The sequence below is a fragment of the Lycium barbarum genome, chromosome 4 (assembly GCF_019175385.1).
Source record: "Lycium barbarum isolate Lr01 chromosome 4, ASM1917538v2, whole genome shotgun sequence".
NCBI classification, from domain to species: domain Eukaryota; kingdom Viridiplantae; phylum Streptophyta; class Magnoliopsida; order Solanales; family Solanaceae; genus Lycium; species Lycium barbarum.
In genome coordinates, this window is record NC_083340.1 from 107,477,943 (window position 1) to 107,497,521 (window position 19,579).

General features: G+C 39.2%; 1 long non-coding RNA gene across 1 annotated transcript; it reads right to left on the reverse strand.

The window, feature by feature from the left end:
- Positions 1-9,463: 9,463 nt before the first annotated feature.
- LOC132638500 (uncharacterized) lies at positions 9,464-11,815 on the reverse strand. Its single transcript, XR_009581771.1, has 3 exons — positions 11,739-11,815; positions 10,921-10,971; positions 9,464-9,599 (listed from the first exon to the last, which is right to left on the reverse strand). It is a non-coding gene; the product is annotated as an uncharacterized LOC132638500 (long non-coding RNA).
- Positions 11,816-19,579: the final 7,764 nt, after the last annotated feature.

Genomic DNA, 19,579 nt, shown 5'->3' on the forward strand with positions numbered 1-19,579 from the left:
ACTTTCAATTCAAGTTCAACATCCCATTATAGGTTAAAATCACAATAACGTATGTATATCATATTATATATTACACATAAATTATTCTTCTCATTTACAGAGGTATTTCATAGTCATAGATTGATTTAGAAAACATGTTCAAAAATCAAGGTCAAGTATCATGGCAAGAATCCGATAATAGGATAAAACGTTCATTAGAGAATATTACTTTAGAATTCTAGTTCAACAAAACCCGTTCATCAGGAAAATCACATATATATACATGTTTTACAGTATAGAATCAAAGGCTCGGTGTGAACTAGTCCCACACGCACATAAAGCCCAGTTTGATTACCAAGTTTACAAAAGTATGTTAAAAAAGAGACATACCTCAATCCCGTCCTTTAACCCTACTACGATGTGCAATCACCTTCACAAAATCAATATATAACATAGTAACACATTTAGGTCAATATTAGCAAGGAAACTCATGTTTTTTTGTTACTTAGGCATTTTATCAAACACCTAGTGTGCATTATTCTCCAACCCCTTCATCAATGGTGTTTCAACACTTAACATTTATTCTGCTTGCCAAAAAAATGATATAACAATTTTTAGATATACAACAACCCCCTTCATCACCTATGAATCCAACAGTTCACTCCCAACACATGATTCCATCATTCAAATCACTTGTTCTACCAAGAATTCCCACTCAATTGTGCTATTTCAAGAAATAGTGTTATTTTTCATATTAATGGTGATTTCTACCTTCCAAAAACTTTCAAATACTGAATCCATAAACATATTCAAGTGTGAGAGGGAGATCTTACCTTTTGGTATCCAAATCTTGAATTTCGGGTTCAAGGGATTCTCGGTCCAAAACTATGATTCAAGCAAGAATATAAGACAAGACTTAATCTTGTTAATATGAGTATTGGGAACCTTGGAGAAGGTTAGGTTATTTAGGGCTTCCCTTTAGAGAGAATTTTTTGTATTTGGGGCTGAGGTCTGACCTAGCGCTTTTTATAATGTTTTTCCATGTGCGCTATCATGTAGCCAGCGTGCACAGAAATGACAGTAACACTTCCTTCTTAAAGGAAAGATTACAATAAAGACTGTGGAAACGGATGATAAGGAAGTGAACGAAAGAAGTCAGTTATGGCTATTTGCGGAGTGGCTAATTATGCATATCATATCATACCATTGATTCTTTGATTGTGATTTACGTGAGTGGTTGTTTGATTTACGCTTCAGTGCAAATTTATGTTATGTGACGGATAGAAGAGTTATACGCTCATAGGCTAACTGAGGAACTTGTGGATTAGAAGCTCTCACATAGGCTTATAACGTGTGTCAATGTTACACCCCGTAGGTTCGTACGTGGAAATTTATAATTGTTGGACGTTCTAAGTATGGATACTAGAGTTCCCTTTAAGGATATATGATATTATATGAAGTAATCCTATGGTCATGACAGTTTACGTTCATATAATAAGCTATGGGAAACTCTGGGACCAAGCAAATCGAAGAAAATAAATTTGTCGAAAATTTGGAAAATAGTAGGCTTATAACTTGTGAATTATGGACGTTACAAGTTCAGTTGACTGAGCAGAAACACATGCTACAGTGACCCGACCCGAATTTGAATTAATATAAAAGGGGCTTGCCCACTCTTTTTCAGCCAAAACCCTCTTCCAAATTGTTCCAAAATCCTCTAGAAATTTCCCCAACTTCCAAACCCAAATTTCAAGCCTAAATCAACAATAATTCCCGAATTCCGGTTCAAGCAACGTATAGTTGCGAGTATAGAATCGTATAGCGACGCGTGTGGTTCAAGCTTAAGGTGAATAAAGTGAAGTTCTTCTACTATAAGGTATGTTCGTGCTATTATTTACATGATTAAGATGATATAAAGGTTTAGCAATTATTGGAAAGGAAAGAATCATAGGAGAAAATCATAAAGAGTTGAATATAATTCTTTGATTATGGTATTATGGATGTTGTTATGGTTGGTTTGAATATTGGAGAAACATCGTGTGGGATGTTTATTGAATATTTTGGTGTTGAGAATATTATGATTAATGTTGGTATTGATGTTGTTGTTGTTGGTTGCTGAATTACTATTTTGGGCTAGGCATATAAACAGGGGAGATACTGTCGAAATTTCGGCAGATTCTAGAAAGATTTATTTGAAGGACTAAGACAAGCATTGAGTAGCTAAAGTTACCGACCAAAAAGCTATGTTAAGGCTAAACCCTTTCTTTCTAAAGGCATGATTCTTTTGTTATAAACCTTTGTGCCATATCCATAATATCCTTGCTTCCACAAATGCTAGAAGTCTATGAATCAATCTCATGGTCCTTACGATATTACTGAGCTTATTCATGATCTTGAGACTATTCTTTGTGATTGATCTCACCTCATAATACTTGTTCTTTCAAGGTGAGATATAGCGATGACGATTCTATTTCTAATGCTATCTAAGTTCATGATTCTCGAGACTCCCATGACCTCGTCGACTTCACCTTAAGATAGTTGATCTTCTAAGGAAGGATATAGTTATAACGATAATGTTAATGATGATGTTGATTTCATTTATGTATTTTTATGTGTATGCATTGCATCCCACTGATCAGTTGGGTATGACACCGAGTCCCGAAAGGGCCGGGTCCGGATGACACCGAGTCCCTAAAGGGCCGGGTACGGATGACACCGAGTCCCGAAGGGCCGGGTACGGATGACACCAAGTCCCGAAAGGGCCGGGTACGGATGACACCGAGTCCCGAAAGGGCCGAGTACGAATGACACCGAGTCCCGAGAGGGTCGGGTACGGATATGACAGATGTATGTACAGTAAGTGTATGTGAATGCATATCTATGTATGTTGTGTATGAAATCTTAAGAAGAGTACAAGGTATAATTACTTACTTTATTTTATGTTTTCTTCACCCTGATATCATACTATCATTCATGCCTTACATACTCAGTACGCTGTTCGTATTGACGTCCCTTCTTTTGGACGCTGTGTTCATGCCCGCAGGTGTAAGTAGACAAGACGAGGATCTTCCGCAGTAGGCTGCTATCAGGAATGCTCCAGGAAGAAATGGAGCTTACCAATCAAAACTGGTACCTGAAAGCAGCCTACTGTGGAAGATCCTCGTCTCGTCTACTTACACCTGCGGGCATGAACGCAGTGTCCACAAGAAGGGACGTCAGTACGAACAGTGTACTGAGTATGTAAGGCATGAATGATAGTATGATATCAGGGTGAAGAAAACATAAAATAAAGTAAGTAATTATACCTCGTACTATTCTTAAGATTTCATACACAACATACATACATATGCATTCACATACACTTACTGTACATACATCTGTCATATCCATACCCGACCCTCTCGGGACTCGGTGTCATCCGTACCCGGCCCTTTCGGGACTCGGTGTCATCCGTACCCGGCCCTTTCGGGACTCGGTGTCATTCGTACCCGGCCCTTTCGGGACTCGGTGTCATCCGTACTCGGCCCTTTCGGGACTCGGTGTCATACCCAATTGATCAGTGGGATGCAATGTATACATACATACATACCCATAAAAATACATAAATGAAATCAACATCATCATTAGCATAATCGTTATCACTATATCCTTCCTTCGAAGATCAACTATCTTAAGGTGAAGTTGACGAGGTCATAGGAGTCTCGAGAATCTTGAACTTAGATAGCATTAGAAATATAATCGTCATCGCTATATCTCACCTCGAAAGAACAAGTATTATGAGGTGAGATCAATCACAAAGAATAGTCTCAAGATCATGAATAAGCTCAATAATATCGTAAGGACCATGAGATTCATAGACTTCTAGCATTTGTGGAAGCAAGGATATTATGGATATGGCACAAAGGTTTATAAAAAAAGAATCATGCCTTTAGAAAGAAAGGGTTTAGCCTTAACATAGCTTTTTGGTCGGTAACTTTAACTACTCAATGCTTGTCTTAGTCCTTGAAATAAATCTTTCTAGAATCTGCTGAAATTTCGACAGCATCTCCCCTGTTTATATGCCTAGCCCAAAATAGTAATTCAGCAACCAACAACAACAACATCAATACCAACATTAATCATAATATTCTCAACACCAAAATATTCAATAAACATCCCACAAGATGTTTCTCCAACATTCAAACCAACCATAACAACATCCATAATACCATAATCAAAGAATTATATTCAACTCTTTATGATTTTCTCCTATGATTCTTTCCTTTCCAAGAATTGCTAAACCTTTATATCATCTTCATCATGTAAATAATAGCACGAACATACCTTATAGTAGAACTTCACTTTATTCACCTTAAGCTTGAACCACACGCGTCGCTATACGATTCTATACTCGCAACTATACGTTGCTTGAACCGGAATTCGGGAATTATTGTTGATTTAGGCTTGAAATTTGGGTTTGGAAGTTGGGGAAATTTCTAGAGGATTTTGGAACAATTTGGAAGAGGTTTTTGGCTGAAAAAGAGGGGGCAAGCCCCGTTTATATTAGTTCAAATTCGGGTCGGGTCACTGTAGCAAGTCGGTTACTGTAGCACGCGTTTATGCTCGGTCAGCTGAACTTGTAACGTACATAATTCTCTACTTCGATATCGTATCGACGAGTGGTTTGTTGCGTTGGAAACTAGACTCGAAGAACTTCAGTTTAGGCTTTTGAAACACCTTAAAACTCTTAATATACTAGGAGATATACCCCTTCAAAGTTGACCCAAAATTCTGTCAAAAAATTCTGTCAACTATTTTCCAAATTTTCGACACATTTATTTTCTTCGATTTGCTTGGTCCCAGAGTTTCCCATAGCTTATTATATGAACGTAAACCGTCATGACCATAGGATTACTTCATATAATATCATATATCCTTGAAGGGAACTCCAGTATCCATACTTAGAACGTCCAACAATTTTAAATTTCCACGTACGAACCTACGGGGTGTAACAACTTGAGGTTAAGATGATTTATTCGATTAATAGTATTGTGTACTAATAGTGGTTAAGTGTGGTGATGGCAATTCATAGACTAGTCCTCGTCTCCGTTCTGGATCGGGTCGGTCGACGATGCATGCTGAGTACCCATTGATTTTGTACTCACGCTACACTTGCTGCACCTTTTTGTGTGCAGGTTCGGTATCCATGCTGATGGCCTTTGAGGATGCTCAACCAACCGAGGCAGAGACTGTTTCGGAGAGTCGGGAGGAGCTGCACACAGATCTGTAGCACCCGATTCTGTTCTATTTTTTATTTCTGTCTTTTCTATTCGGACATTGCTTTTTGTATTATTTTATACTTGTATCGAAACTTAGAAGTTCTTGTACTAGTGACACCAGGTTTTGGGAGTTCTATTACTTATTCACTTTTTCATGATTATAAAGGCTTAAATTTGTATAAATCGATTCGCATGCTTATTTCCGCACTTAATACTTATTTACCTGGTTTAAATAGGGTTGTGGATGGCTTACTGCCTTGGGGGAGTTTGTGCCTTCACGGCTTGTAAATTGGGTCGTGACAAATTGGTATCAGAACTTTAGGTTCACCGGTTTCACAAAGTACAAGAATAATGTCTAGTAGAGTCTTGCGGATCGGTACAAAGACGTTTGTACTTATCTTCGAGAGGCTATGGGACACTTAGGAAATTCCATTTTTACGTACCTTTTCATGTGTATTTGATTTAGTTCAAGGTCTAGACTTCATTATTTGGATCTCTCACTGATCATGAGGACGCGTTCTCGGATTTGTATACGATTGGTTGAATACAATGTCACTTGATTTGGTACGAATCGTTCACCATGATAAGGACGCGTGATTAAGTTATGGTTTTCAACTTGAAATTGAACACTTGACTAAACAATGTTATGTTTAGATTCTCCTACTTAGCGATATCCCTAGAAAATGGGACCGATGGTGTAAACGACTTCAGGATCGTCATGTTTCAACAGTTAGTTTCCTGGGAAGTTGAGGGAGTGCATTTACAGTATGGCAAATGATGGGAAGAGAGTTGTTGATTGTGGGATGGAACTATTAGCGAGATGACCAAGTAACAAGTAACATGTCTTTGAACAATGTGTTCGACAGGTTTTAGCATAAAATATAATGATTTCTTGAGATATGACCTTTTGGTGGTAAGGTATGACGAAGTAAGCCTTCGTATTGGGGTGTACGTGAGGATTTTCAGTTACTCAATAGGACAGAGGTGTCGTGACAGGAATTTATATGGATCACTCTTAGTTATGAGACGAGCATAAGTGGTGGATGTGCTCATCAGGAAAATAGTTATTGTTGAAGTTTAACTCTTGTGGGAACAATTGGGTATCATCTTGTTAGTAAAGATCGTGGTTACAGGTTTACTTGGTATAATAGAGGTTTGTTGGTAAAGAGTCATTTTGATTTATGAGCTAGTGATTGTATGAGATTATTTTGTTTGCGAAGTGATTGCTAAGGGACATGAATTTATCTGTAGGTTTGACTACGTCGTGAAAATATAGGGTGATCGGTTAATAATCATGAATCTAGCGATGGAAGTATGTGGAGAGTTAACTACTTGGAAGGAAATTGTGAATTTTAGGGATATGACTTTGACTCTTTAGGTTCTACTAGTGGCGGGGGATGTTATCTAATTTCAGTCGTGAGGTACATTTCAAAACGATTAACCAAAATTCAGCGTAACCAGTTAAACCAAGGGCTGCAAATTCATCAAAGGGCTTCGGGCATCTATATTAGGTCAGTAACCCATGAGTCTAGATGGCAGAGTGGTTTCGACAGTACTCCACTTCATTGATTAGTCTAGATTGGTTGGTATTATTTGTTTGGAGGAAAGGTTCCTGGAGGATTGTATGTGTGATTTGTGGGAAATACAGGAACATTCAGTTCTAAAGTTCGAATAAGGCAAGGGCAAAACTTTCAGATGTTTTAGATTGTGGCTTACCACTATCACCATGGTTGGTTTAGCTATCGTGCGAGATTTATGGTGTTTTGATCTACCCCACGAGTGGTTTGGGTGATTCTTGATCTGCTATGAAAAATGATTTTAATGGAAGTTAGAAAACGAAGACTTAAGGGAAAGGCATCTTACTATCGACTTTTTGAGGATTAAGGTCCAGAAGACTCAAATTTGAAGCAACGGGGCCATTTGAGCCAAGATTAGGATGTGATATCTTTATGTTAGATGCTTCGGATGAGGTGTGGGAGTGATGATTTTGATTGTAGAAGTCTATGGATGATTTGACTTAGTGTCTGGTAAGTGCCAACAAGGCTTCGTATGTAAAAGATTGATAAGATGTTGATGGGTAATTTCATGGTATCCTTGAGTGGACGAGCGAGCGTTAATTGACAAGAAAGGATCTTTATGGTTGAAAGTTTGAGCCATAGGCCTTCATTGAGAGGTTCGAGGTAATGATATAGTTAATGAAAGTGCAAAGAGGAAAATTCGACGCAATTAGATTCTATGGAGTTTATCGTATTCGGGTGATTAGTGTGATTGAAATCGATAAAGAATGTGAAATCATCAGGTATTGTGTATCGGTAACGGTTGATAACTTGGACAGAGTTCAGTTTTGAGATAGAGATCGATAGCACGAGGTTGAGTATTTTGGAACAACGGATTAGAACGGATCACCACAGATTTATGGAGAGAGTGTATCTTTCAGTTCTTAAGGGTTTGGAAACAGTTCGGGCACTTATTAGTGATTTCAGGAAATGGTGCATGTACATCGGGTTAACCTCAAGTTATAAGCCTATGTGAGAGCTTCAAATCTACAAGTGCCTCAATTAGCCTATGAGCATGTAACTCTTCTATTTGTCACATATCTTGCCTTCTGTACTTACTATGTTGCATAAGTAAACTGGTACACAACCAGGTCCTTCCATATATTGTGTTTGGTGGACGCACAACCTACAATAATTAGTATTAGAGCGGGTTCTTTCTAAAAGGTTAACACCTAAAAAAGATCTTCATCATGGCCAGTTCACTAAACCAAATGAAGGGAGAGTGCCTCATAAGTCCTTCAAGATTCAGTGCAGAACACTATGACTGGTGGAAGGCTAGAATGGAAGACTTCATCACTGCTGAGGATCCAAAACTGTGGAACATCATTTGTGATGGTCCTTGTTCTTTTGCTCACCAAATCTATACTCTGCGACAAGACCAGAGAGCTAAGCACATTCTTCTTCGAAGCCTTGGATCAAAAGAGCACAATCTGGTTTCTTCCTGTAAAACAGCAAAGGAAATCTGGGAAGCTCTTAAAAGTACATGTGTTGGAATATACAAAATTAGCACAAATCTTAAATCTCTTAAGATGGATGGTGAGACCACTCAAGATCCAAAAAGAAGAAATAGTCTTGATAATGAGAGCAAAAGTGAGTCAAGTGATGATGACTTAGAAGTTGAATATCTCACTCACAGATTTCAAAAAATCGTTTGAAAAAATATTGAATCTTCGAAGAGAAAGAGTAACAGTAAAAATCTCAAGGATAACTCCATGAGATAGCCATAGAAAGGCAGACATCTGTCAAAAGGGTTACAGAGAGAAGGGCAGCTGAGAAATTGATGAGGGAGGCCCTAACTGCATGGAGAGATTCAAATGAGGGAATTCGAAGATGAAGTTGACTCAAGTAATACACCTAAGGGTAGATTCAATCATGAAGCCTCAACGAGTAACTTGAATCCCTGTCTCTTAAAAGAATTTGGGACCTATGATAAAGCCAACGAAAAAGAGGCATATCCTCTTAAAGATCAGGCAGAACTGGAAGGTCACTCTTATAAAAGGTTGATCTCAGTGGTAAAAGGATTGATAAGTTAGCTTCATGGACTCGCTAAAGAAAATAAGGAGTTAATATAGAAGCTTGACGGTGCTGAACAAGAGAGTTATGCTATGGTCATCAGCATCGTAGATCTATGAGAACAAGTGGAAGAAGTTACCAAGGAGAATCGTCTACTAAACAGCCAGATCAAAGAGCTGATGAATACGATTCATGGAAGGAAGGAGATAGCAAAAGGAGATTAGGTGGGGCATAAAGGTAGACAAGAATGTGAACCCCAAAAGATCAGCAGTCTCAATCATCCTCAAAATGAAGATACTGCCAAACAAAGGTCAAGAGAGGATGAACCTAGTCCGCACTAGAGAAAAGAAGACGTACTTGGTTTAGAAGTGTCACGACCCAACCCCGTGGGCCGCGATTGGCACCCTAGCTGGGTACCCGTACATACCTACCTGACCGAATTTCGTATCGTACAGTTTTTTTTTTCAAACGGATATTACAGAAGTAGGCCGATACAGATACGGCACGCGCGCAAGCATATATATATACCTGAACATGCATACTTTTACAGATAAGCCGATAAGGCTAACATACAGACGAAACCCGTAACCCACACATCTATCTACAGGCCTCTACAGACATACAGAATCATATGACGGGACAGGGCCCCATCGTACCCAGAATTTCCATACATGCAGAACATACGGAAAACAGAAGATATATACCAAAAGTGTATGCTCCGGATCAAAGGAGCTCTTCAAAACAGCTGAATCAGAACCCTACGCTGGCGGCGTATCACCTGGTGCGTCTGTACCTGCGGGCATGTAGCGCAGCCCCCGAAGAACGGGGGTCAGTACGAAAAATATACCGAGTATGTAAAGCAGAAACATAACAGATACAATCATAGTCCGAACCGGAGTCACAGAAATATAACGGACAGAACCATACATCAGACGGACGGACAGAGTCATGATGCAGACCGACATACAGAATCGTGGTCCATACAGATAAACAGAATCATGGTTCAGACAGACAGACGGAATCATAATCCGGACAGATGAGCAGAATCAGTATCCATACAGACGTACAGAATCGAAACCCATACAGACGTACAGAACCAGAATCCATACGGACATACAGACATAGTCGAAATTCAGGCGGACAAACAGAAGTATACCAGACAGAATTATGCATGCAGAGTAGTGCAGAGTCATACTAAATCATACAGAATCATACGGAGGCACGTGCTTATATAAACACTGATGGCACATGCATACAGACATACAGATCCCGGCCCTGTCTGGGGGCGCGGTAAACAGAACCCGACCCTCTTAGTACGGGACGCGGTGGATAGACAGAATCGGATCAGATCAGATCATATCAGATGCCATCCTGGCCGCCATCCCCATACACAGATCAATATATCATAATCATACAGATATAACAGATCCCGGCCCGCACACCGAGGGACGCGGTGAACAATGCAGAGGAATATGCACGATAACAGAACCTGGCCCGGGACGCAGTGAAGGAATGCATTGAGACAGCCACGAACAGATCCATGAGAAACCACATACATACAGACTCACATACAGACTCAATCAGACTGAAGGGTGCCAAACGGCGAGTCAAAATCAGAGTATACGGTTAGTATGCATAGTACGTGCCTATATCCTACTTGGGAAGGCACGACAGATTATTATCAGAATCAGATTCTCAGATGTTCAGAAATCATTTTGTAAGAATTTCATAAAAATTGTTGCATCATGATCAAAATAATAGTTCAGATGGTTTCTGAGAAAATCGGACAAAACGGAAGTATTTAAAGTATTACAGAAGATATCGGGCCTTGCGGGCCCGCCTCGGACCAACCCGAGGAAACATATGTAAATTATTGATAATAGACCTTATGAGGTCATCCATAATGGTTTGGAAGTGTTCCGACTCCGTTTAGGGAAATTTTGTACAAAAACTCACTTTAAAGGCAATTTGTAAGAAAATAGCTTCAATTGAATTGAAGGAATTGGAGCGGTTTTCCGTCTCGAATTTCGGGGAACGGAGTCGTACTTAAGGCTCGCGGCCGAGCCTATCACATCCAGAACATGCCTAGGAACAAAGGGAAATGCTTCACATACCTCGATAGCGCCTTACGCTCGCTTGGCGTCGACTTCAATTTCGTCCAAAATCTAGAAATGGTCAAGTTTACCAATTAGCAATTTCAAGCCTTTAGAACTTGAACTTTAACTCATACTTTTCTACAAAAATTTGGGCAGCATCTCCCCTATACATACCACATCCCAGAGATTGACTCGGCTCCAAACATCAACAACCAACCAAACAACAATACCAACAACATCCATAAGCAATCAAAATGCGTTCTACATAAATAATCTTCTTTCGGCATAGTTTAATAACTTTCATTCAAACTTCACATTGTCAAACTAGTATCCACATTTTCCATATCCACTAACTAATTCAAGATCGTTCAAATGCATTCCAATAGCCTTCCAAACAATATTCATGAATTCAAGTATTCCCGCCAATTCCATATTCTACCCAAAGTTTCTACCAATTGCAACGAAACTTCCAAATCACATTGTTTCTTTCCAAATTCGTTACCAACAATCGTAATTCATATTTAGGATCTTACTTCCACACTTATATAAAAATCATATAAAATTCACATAATTTCTCATAATTACATACAAGAAATCCCAACACCAATTCAAGTCATGAAGCCTTTATTTGCGACACAAAGGTCACAACGACACAACTAACAAACCAAATAAACTTGAATTCATTTCTCCCCCACACCCACATAGCTCACGGCCAAACACACCATTTACACACACACAAACTATGCACACACACACCATACTTCCATATTTCTCATCTAATTCTAATCATTATAACATATATACTTATTCCATAACATGAAACATAGAATTCATACCTTTCCTTCAAATTCCAACTTTCCGCAAACGTGGTTCTTCCGCCAAACTAGTTATACCACGTTGAAGAGCGTCTTGAACTTGTTAATAATTCAAGAAGAACAAGATTTTTGGATTGAAGGCTAAAAATTTTTGTTGTTCTTGGTTTGGCCGAGAGGCCTCTTAGGCTTGAGCTCTCAAGTTTTCTTCTTGTTTCATGAATCTTCTAGAAAATGAACACTTGGCCCCTTTTTATTATAATTCTTGATCACATGATAAATCACATGACCAATTTATGGGCTTGGGCCTTTAGTTGGCCGGCCACCCCAATTGGGCCTCTAATTTGTAAATTTTTTTTTTTTGGGCCAACCCGGTTGGTCATGAGTTGGGCCTAGCCCACTGACCTTTCGACCTTAAAACATCCATATCTCCTTGTACCGACGTCGCCTGGGAGCCCACGACCTACCGTTGGAAAGATATTTCAATTATCTACAACTTTTATATCTGGGTATTTTCCAAATTCCAGACTTATAATGCCGTTTTCGCCCCTCCAAGTCAGGTCATCCGAAAACGTTTTCTTAAAAATGTTCGTTTGGAGGGCTTCCACTTTGATTTGGCCCCAGGGCCCTTCACGAGTTGTGTTTAAATTTACATATACGATTCATACAACTTTTCACATGTTCCAAAAAAAAATCTTGGCGTGTGGGCCCCACCTCACCTTACAAATAATTCGACGTTCGAAAATGCAGAATATAACAAGGAGTAAGCTTAAGCTTTACTGGTCATCATCCTAAGGTACCCGATATGATACGGGTTTCCAAATGGAGCCAGTAGTTTAGTTTGGAGACCTGGGTGAGAAAATGACAGTCAAAAGGTAGAATATGAAGTACCGTTGCTCAAAATCCTTTTGAAAAACTTGAAGAATGTCATCTCACTCAAGGAACTCTGAGGGGAGTGTGCACTTTTGAAAAAACACTCACTTGTTATATTGAATCTGCTTGCTACTGAAGAAAATTCTACAAGGTTCAGAAAACTCAGGGTGAAGTTATTTCTTCATGGATGCTTAGTGGAGCAAGCACAAAGGGACCTGGTCCCCGTGACTCAGGTTAGTAGTATTTCTAATGCTTATATGTGCCAAATTTCTAAAATGCGATGTCATTAAGATTCCTCTCGCCCTCTTTTCAAAACTTAACAGCAAACATTACATCTTCTCCTGAATCGAACCAGTTTGCAAGAAAACTTTGGTGATCCCTCCTCTTCTCACAAAATCTTGCCCTTATCAGTCATGTCTATCAAATGAATCTGCCTCTCAAGATATCCCAAACATGAACAGTTCGTCCTCACTCTTTAAGAACACATTCCCTTTGGAACCATAGTCACCAAAATCCTCCACACCATCTCCAGCTTTGAAAGAACAAAATTTGTCATCTGCACGCTTAGATTCCCTCACAACTGGTCCCTCTACAACTCAAAATGACAAAACTCATGAAACATCAGGTTTCCAATCCTTATATCATGTTCCATCTGGTAAACCTGACTTTGACGATAGCGGTCAAACACTCTCTGCTTCCAAATTCCTCCAAACCATTGAGATAATTAATGGAAAGGATGATGGAGCAAAGGTATCTAGCAAAATAAGGGATTCTGAATGTGTAACTGCTAAGGTCCAAAGTTCTGTTGCTGAAAATTCGAGCTGTGAGGGCATGGGTCACTTTAAAAATACCGGTACCACTGAGAGAAATAAAGTTGCAGTGGAAATTCCAAGTAACACCATCTCCTTCAGTTAGGTTAATGATGCAAAAGACTCTGTCTAAAATGTAAATGGCAACTTGGCTGAAAAAGGAGTAGGACTGTCAAATATCTTTGAGAGTGAAATAGAAATTATGGCTGAGTGTGTTGATGCCCTGCAGGCTGCGAGGGATGATGAAAAGGTTAAGAGGGAAGGAAGTAATATACGAAACATGCAAAAGGGACATGGTCTCTAAACTCAAGGAGTGTTCGAAATCATTCATTCGTCGGACCACTCCTACCTCAATTGAAATTCCAAACCCTTCTAGGGTGATAAAAGATAGCATCCATGTGGCTGTGCTCTTAAAAGAACCTTCCTCTGAAAAGGCAAGTGAGTCTAAAAATTCTGTTCTTGAAATAGATTATTATAAGAATGTACAGAGTATACAAGCATTCAAGGAGAAGAACATGGTCGACCTCCTAAAAGGTAAAGGAAGCACAGCAAGCGAGTAACCCTGTTCCTCCAAGAAGAAAAGAAAGATACAGGACTTAGATGATGAAAAACAAGTCTCTTTGAGGAATCAAAAGGTGCTACTTGGCAGAGTATTTGGCCGACACATCTCTAAAAAACATGGCATGAAAGAGCTTCTGGAGATTGTCAAATTCCAGAAGTGGGAACATCTGCCTGCTGCTGTTGCTCCCAGTGTCTTTGAACAAGAAGTAGCTGAGCTCCATGATAAACCTGATTTATACCGAGAACTCTACCTTGGCTCTGACAAATCATTCAGAGGAATTTAAGATCACTAAGACAAATCTTGGAGAAATTTTGACAGTCCCAAAAAGTGGATTGAAAACTGTGAAGAGAAAGCCTCGCAAGCTTTAAGAAATTCAACTGTCAAGAAGGGTCCTGCGTCTTCTGAAAGATTCCATAAGAAGTAGCTGAAGCTGCAATATCAAATTATGTTTGAATTCTTTAACAAAGTGTTGATTCCTATAACTAAAGGGAGATGCACGACTTCGATTTCAGACCTATTTGTAACTTTCAACGAAAGCAAGCATGGGCTTCCTTATGATCTCTTCTTGACTAGGGTTTTGAGCATTTCTATGTCAAGACTGGAAGGGCTACTGGGGGGGACAAGGAAGAAGATGATCACTCTATGGATATTGGAAGAATGAGAATGCATACCTAAAAGGGAAGGTATGGGGAGCAACTATGAAAATAATAGTTTGAGAGCTGAATTGGTTGGACAGACACACGAACCTGGTCCCAGTAGTGAGCTTCTCCATGGAAATGCTGAGCTCCAAGCTAAAAATGCTCGCTTAAAGGAGAATGAGGATGAGCTTCGTGATCAGTTCATCGAGAATCAACGAGCTGCTGGTGAACAAGTAAATAACATTCTAAAGGCCTTTTCTCGTGCTTCCTAGCTCTTCTCCCTGTTATGTCCTCCATATTTCAGTCTCTTAAGCCCTAAAGTCCCCTCTGGCTACCTCCAGTCCTCTCTGTCTCTAACATGATATTTTAGCCTTTTAATTATCATGTTTGTATTATTTAGACTACTGCTTTGGATAATTAATTGATCCTACTTTGGATGTTTATGCCATACGACATCTCTATTATTACGCATGCCTGTGTTCTTTATATTTTTGATGATGTCAAAAGGGGGAAGACATGTTGAATTAAGGGGATAGACAATACTGAACTAAGGGGGTTAAGGGGATAGACACACTGAAATAAAGGGGAAAAAGAATACTGAATTAAGGGGTCAGACATGCTCCTGAACTATGGGGGCAAACATGCTGCTGAACTAAGAGGGGGTTTGCTATGAGCTATAATTGAAGAACCCGTTAGTGGGTGACCTATTCCTCTGGTTCACACATAAGCTATATTTTGCTGCTAACATGTTACATGTGCCTTGATAATGATGGTCTGCTTCGCAAGGGGAATAAGTTGGAAACTGGTTCTCAGGGGGGAACATAGTCTATGAGTTTGTCATCATAAAAAAAGGAGAAATTCATAAGTCCAAGTGCCTTTTTGTTTTGATGATTGTCAAACTATTTTCAGAACCAGATAGAGACCTGGTCTGTAACCTTCTCTCTGTGCACCTTGCACTGTCAGTAGAGAACAACTGTAAAGCCGAGCCACTTGCTGCACACAAGTACAGCGGTAAGATAGCCATGCTTTAGATCAAAGTGAATGAGTGGTCTCTATCCATCCCACATGCTTCCACTATATATACAACATGATGGCAACATATTGAGTAGACTTGAAAACCTAATCTAAATCGTGCAAAGCTGCCAACACAAGTTCTCAAGATCTCTCAAGAACAAAGTCACCTACAAGTTGAAGAACCTAATCCAGACACAAGATTTAGCCTAAGTTCTTTATATTTTTGTGAGTCTTTGTTTGTTTGTGCTTAAATTGTAAACCTACTGTTCTTTTTAAAGGAAGTCGTTTGTAGGTAGATCAAAAGTTTCAAAGGGTGTTTGTTGGAAGTGTGTTTCCTCAAGCTGTTGAGGGGTACATTAGGCTAGGATTAGTCTAAGTATATTAGTGTCCTTAGCTAGAGTTAGCTAAGTAGAGTGGCTTGCAATCAAAGTATTGCAAGGGTTTAAGGACTATAGGAGCTAGTTCCTAGGTTACACAAGTGTTATTGTAAGGGAGAGGGTGTTACACCCTGAAAAATTTCGTGTTACCAAGACTGTAGACGGCTTAGTATGAGCTCAAGGAAGAGTAAAGTTATACAAGGACTAGGGATGAAGATTATATTATATGAGTATAATAATAACATATAGATGACATTTGGAGACCGCATGGAGTAAATCAGTGAACACGTTACTTGATGAATAGCCCTCGTAATCGTAAGTTAAGGTGGGCCCACATGTAGAGGTTTTATAAAGGACATATGAAAAGTGATATGAGTAGTACATAGGAAGTTGAGCAAGTCTTAAAAAGGACCCTCAAGCCAAATATGTGCATAAGCCCTCCAAAAGGATGATTTAAGGATACGTTTTCGGATGATTTGACTTGGAGGGGCCAAAACACTATTATAAGTTTGGAATTTGGAAACACACCAAAAATGAAGGTTCTAGATAATAGAAATATCTTTCTAACCATAGGTCGTGGGCCATCATACAATATCGGGATCAAGAGTTATGGCCATTTTAAGATAAAGACTCTAAGCTGCCAAATGGCTTCCGCGGGTCCCACTTGAGAAGGTCGGCGGAACTGACTTATGAGGGGTATAAATACCCCATTAACTCTTTTTTTTCATCATTTTACATTCTTAATGGTCCTAGAAACTTCTCAACACAACCCCTAAACATTTATATCCCATTAAATCAAGAAATTTACAAGATTACACCAAACTAGTCCATGAAAGGTAATTGTTCTTGCTTCTACTTGATGTTGTGGTAAGTTTGAAGAAAGTTGGTGTGGCTGAATTTCTTCAAGTATAAGGTATGTTCTTCATCCTATCTTTTATGTTGCGTTGATTTGAAGGTTTAGAAAGTCTTAAAAGTGAAAATAGTTATGGAGGAAAGGTCATAAAGTGTTGTGTTGTAGTTCTTGTGTTATGGACTATTTAGAGCATGTTGTGGCCATGTGATTGGGCTGATTTACATGTATATGGATGGTATATAATGTTGTTGGTGTGTTGATGAGATTATGCTCTTTGATTGGGAAGAAAGGAAGTGTATATTGTTGTCGTATGTTGAAAAACATCATGTGGGATGTTTTATGGAATATTTTGGTGTTGATAATGATGTTGTTGATATTAGGGTCGCTATTGTTGTTGTTTTGTTGGTATTGTGATTTCGGGCTAGAAATATAAACTGGGGAGATGCTGCCCGAATTTCGGTAAATTCTAGAAAGATTTAATTTGAAGGATTAAGGTAAGCACATGAAGATGAGCCTATGAGCCTAACAATAGTATAACTTTTGTTGATTGTAGACTTGCGAGTTTGAGAAGTAGAAGTTGGGCGAATAGATAAGATTCAAGGTAAGTTAAGGCTTTCCCTTTCTTTCTTTTTGGCATGATCCTATGATACGAGCGAACAACGAGTAATCGAGTCTCCATATTACCCTACTCTTAGAAGTATTAGGAGCATCTCAGTTATTGATGATCCTGTACCCCTCTATTATGATTGTTCCTTCTATTCATGGGTCCTAAATATTGTATCATGATAATGTTAGTTTATGTTTATGCATTACATTCATTTGCATACATGCATATTGACCCGTGACGAGAAGGCGTTATATACGCTCATATTATGTATATATATATATATATATATATATATATATATATATATATATGTATGTATGTATGGGGTATGGGAAAAGGGCGAGGCGTTATATACGCATTCCCACCTGATCAGCTGATGCACAATGATGATGATTATGAGGCCCGAAAGGGCCATTATGTTATTATGCCCGAAGGGGCCATTGTGCTATTATGCCCGAAGGGGCCTATATGGGATATGGATCGGGCCGTACGTTTCTCAGCACTATAACCTATGCAGATCATACGCCGCAGAGGCATTTTCAGTAAGCAGACATATAGATGCATTCACGCAGACATGTTCAGATAATCAGACTTACAGATACATTCAACCAGTCAGTTTAGTTTACGAGTTTCAGATTTTCTTTATGACTTCTATGTGTATGTTACTCTCCTGCCTTACATACTCGGTACATTTTCCATACTGACTCTCCTATTGTTCGAGGGGGCTGCGTTCATGCCCGCAGGTTCAGATAGCCAGGAAGACATATTGCATCCTTAGGCTGCTTCTTCAGCTTGATAGTGGAGCACTCCTCTCTTGCCGGAGTTTCCTTCTAGACCTTGGTATATGTTTTGATGTTTATGGATAGGGAAGGGGCCCTGTCCCGTCCGCAGCATGTCTAGTATGTCAGTAGAGGCTCGTAGACACTTATATTCAGTTAGACAGTATGGCCCGCTCAACACTTGTTTGGTTATATAGTTTTATCAAGTAGCCTTGTCGGCATGTACCCCAGCTCAGTTTAGTGATGTATGTATGTATATACCTTTCGAGGGCGGTGACCCTCCAGTTTATGATGCCTATCAGACAACAGATTATGTTTTCAGTGCCCTCATGTGGCCCAGAATGAGCATGAGAAGGTATGTTATATATGTATTGTGGCATCTAGGAGGTCAGCTTCTCGGTGTTAGTCATAGCCCTCCGGTTGGGCTATGACAAAAGTGGTATCAGAGCAGTTCGTCCTAGGGTGTGTTTACGAGCCATGTCCGTAGATTCTTATTTATGGGTATGAAGCGTGCCACACTTATAAACAAGAGGCTGCATGGCATTTAGAAACGATTGACCCTTCTTTCTCATCTTAGATTATGCCGCAGAGCTAAATTATAGGATGTGATATCCCTGATTCTAATCCTAAATGTTTTGATTGTGGATAAGTAGTTGATTACGCCGCTATGAAATAATTGATGAGAATTGAAGTTGTTACTCCGAAAGGCATGTTTCCTGCCTTATTGATATTGATAGAATTTGCTATGACAACCTGAGCTAAATGTTACGGGTATTGTGGTCACCCTGTGAGGCATTGGATGTGTTTTTTGGGCTGTGTTCAGGAATGAAGCAGTAAGAAGTATTGAGGAAACTCTGCTGAAATTTTTACAAATTGAAATGTTTGAATGTCTATGCTATAGAGAAAGAATGAAGGAAAAATGTGACAATCGGATGTTTGGTAAGTCATGATTGAATGAACAATTATGAGATGCCTTCAAAGGGATGTTTTAGAATGATTGTAATTTAATTTAAGGGAAGAACCCTGGAGAGGGAAAAATGATTAGTAACTAAAGGAGTTGGAATAAGTGCATTCGAGATTTCGGAGAATTGAGATTATTGAAGTTATAGGGAAAGTTGACACTAAGAATTCAAGTGCAGTATTACGATTTATAGATTGGTGAGTAAGAGATAACGAAGAGATATTGATAAGGGAAAGGAAGTTAATGAGTAAGGAAAATTTTTACTCTAGAAGTTTATATATATCTACATAGGATCAGGACGGGTTGATGACAGACACACAGACTCGTTTATCAGACTTCCCTATATGATGTGGGTTTACATTGGGATTTAGAAGTCACCAGTCATTCGACTT